We start from the raw sequence: 3388 nt of genomic DNA, 5'->3' as shown, positions 1-3388 counted from the left end.
GAAAAATCCAAGTGAGGTGAAATGGTGAAAAAAACGTAATTCTGCCGGTGGTTTCTCTTTTACCGTTTTCTCTTTTTCACCAAATTTAAACAAATATTTGCCTAATTTATTGCTTTGAAAAACATAAAAACTTTGTTAAAAACTCTGGTTTCTGACGCCATTTTATGACTCTAAATTTTCTGGGAACTTGGGGTTTTTTATGGGGCTCGCAGGAGTTTTTAGTGGCACCAGTTTGGGTCCATGCGGCATTTTGATGTCTTTTTATGAATTTTTGGGGCTTTTTGATTTTCTTCTTTATGTCACTTATCTTCTCGATATAAATAATTTAATATTTTTGAAGATCAGACTTTTACAGAGGCGGCGATACCAAATGTGCTGAGTCTTTACAATGTTTTCATTTCTTTATTTTTGGATAGGGAGAAGGGGCGATTCACACTTTTAATTTCTAAATATATTTTTACGTACCGTATTTCTTAATTCTGTTCTTAGGCCCTTAGGAGAACCTTGTACTATCTGTTATAGTGAATGCTTTCTGTTATGCAGGAGACAAAATGAACAAAAATTAGAATTTTATCATTAATTATTACCACCGTATATACTCAAGTATAAGACGAGATTTTCAGCCCATTTTTTTAGGCTAAAAGTGCCCCTCTCGGCTAATACTCGAGTCATTGTCCCAGGGGGGTCGATGCAGGAGGGGGAGCGGCAGGAGTGGCGGCTGTCATATTATACTCACCTATTCCCGGCGCGGTCTCTGCACATCACTGCTTCTCAGATGGTCTCCGGTGCCGGCAGCTTGTTCCTGTGTTCAGCGGTCACGTGGTACCGCTCATTAAAGTAGTGAATATGGACGCGACTCCACTCCCATAGGCGGAGCGCATATTCATTACTTTAATGAGCGGTATCATGTGACCGCTGAACACAGGAACAAGCTGCCGGTGCCGGAGACCATCTGAGAAGCAGAGACATACAGAGAGACCGCGCCAGGAGGGGGTGAGTATGACGGGGAGGGTGAGCCATGCAATATTAACCTGTCCCTTTCCACCGCCGGGCTCTGTCTTTCACGTCCACTGACTGACCACAGGTCAGAGGGCGTGATAATGTGGTTAGTGCACACCCTTTGCCTGAACAGTCACTGAAAAGACCCGGAAGACACAGCAGCGTGCGGCGGTGGAATGAGGACAGGTGAGTATCGCAAGTGCCGGGGGCCTGAGCCAGCGGCGACTCCCGCACCTGGCCCCCATAGCGCGCCGGTGTCCCCGCTTGGTCAGGCCCCTGGCATGCGGCACCCAGCAATGAGAGGTGAGTATGTCATTTTATTTATTTTTTAATCACAGCAGCAGCAGCAGCATACGGGGCACATTATTCTATGGAGCATCTTATAAGGCCATCATCCTTTGTGCAGCATGATATGGGGCATATTCTATGGAGCATCTTATGTGGCCATAATCAACCTTTATGCAGGATTGTATGGGGCAAATGTGTCTATGGAGCATCTTATGGGGCCATAATTAACCTTTGTGCAGCATTATATGAGGCATATTTTAATATGGAGCATCTTATGGAGACCATCATGAACTGTATGGAACATTATATGGGGCTCCTGATTCAATATGGATATTCAAAAACACTTATCCTTCTGATGTCTCAATTAATTTTACTTTTATTGGTATCTATTTTTATTTTTGACATTTACCAGTATCTGCTGCATTTCCCACCCTAGGCTTATACTCGAGTCATTAAGTTTTCCCAGTTTTTTGTGTCAAAATTAGGGGGGTCGGCTTATACTCGGGTCGGCTTATACTCGAGTATATACGGTATGTTATTTTTATCCTGTTTTTGTGCCAGATAAATCATGTGATCGTCGCACAGTTTGGGTCGTTTGCTCTCTGTGATCTCAATCAGGTTTAGTTTTTTTTTGTTTTCTGCTTTTTGTAATTAAATCAAGTTATAATGTAAGAAAAAAAAATGATTTTTGTGTTTTACTTTTTATATTTCTAAATATTTTGTTGAAAGAAGGGTGAACTAGTGGGAGAGCCGCTGTAAAGGACCCTGCCAGCCCCTAACACATAAGGGGCCATTCTTATCTTATGTATCTTCTATCAGTGGCGGATTATGATGAGTGTGATCTGCACTACGATGAGGGGCCCGATCCCCCCCCCCCGTGGCCCATGATCATAGATCCCAGCACAGCCCAGGACGGAATCTTGTAGGGCCGATGATACATATGATTGTCCAGTAGAGCGCTCATAGTGTCCGACCTCTTCTTTCTGATGGGCATTGTCTGGTGGGCGCTCTGGACCCATCGCGGCCCTCCCTACGCCATTGCGGTGGCCATCTTGGATCTGGATCAGAACACTAATCTGAGCGGAGGAGACTGTGGGAGACAAACGGAGGACACCAGGCGCGGTGACAAATGAGCGGCACTTCTCAGTCCCAGGATGGAGGGTCACTGTGAATAATAATTAATGAGTCACTCTGCATAGTAAAGCAATAAAATATCAGTGTCCCCCAGACTCTTCCATGCGGCTCCAATTGCTGCTTTCCCTTTTTCCACTTGAGCTCATGTTGAAGAACGCAGGCGGCACAACCATGAAATCATCATCCCACCGGCGTCACGGAGCAGGCGCCGGGCAGCGAGCCGGGGACGGATTCCTGCAGCAGCGCGGCTATATCCGTTGTATCAGGGACCCCTGAATGTATATTTATAACGGGGGCACACGCTGGTCACTAATGTATATTCTCAGTGCAGCGCAGGGTACACTGTGGGGAATGATATATTCATGGGCGCAGTGGGGTGCATAGTTACATTCGGTGACACGCTGGCGGCACTTTTTATTCTATTCCCTTATATATGACTGCCTCCCGAAGAAGCGACAATCGCGAAACGTGCGTCGGGGCATTTCCTTTGGACACCACATACAGGACATCGCATACATGGGTAAGCTTAGCTGGTAGCCTATGGTTCAGCTACAACATTCTTTTCTCGGGCAGTTGCAATAGGGGCGGGTGCTGGGTATGGTGGGATTTTCCTGCATCAAGACACTGGTCACTTTGACACATTATAGTGTCCCCCTTTTCCCACCCCGTGGTATTTCCATATTATATACAATACTGCCAGTTTCACTTGTACTACTACGCCATAGGGCTTTATAATTGCACCCTTGTGACTGTTGTACTTATGCGTGTTCCTGATGGTGTTCATAGTAGTCATACACCATATCCTCATACATCTGTTTGTTTTTAGTATTTTTGCACTTTATCAATAAAGTTTCTAGTTTGCATAATATTTTGTTATGTTGTGTTGTTGTTATTGGTTCTTTTGGGGCATCATGCTCTTTATAGTTTATTAAATATATTCCCTTATATATGTAACATTGTTGTTTTT

Source organism: Ranitomeya variabilis, chromosome 1 (assembly GCF_051348905.1).
Source record: "Ranitomeya variabilis isolate aRanVar5 chromosome 1, aRanVar5.hap1, whole genome shotgun sequence".
NCBI classification, from domain to species: Eukaryota; Metazoa; Chordata; class Amphibia; order Anura; family Dendrobatidae; genus Ranitomeya; species Ranitomeya variabilis.
This window is presented reverse-complemented; position numbering follows the sequence as displayed.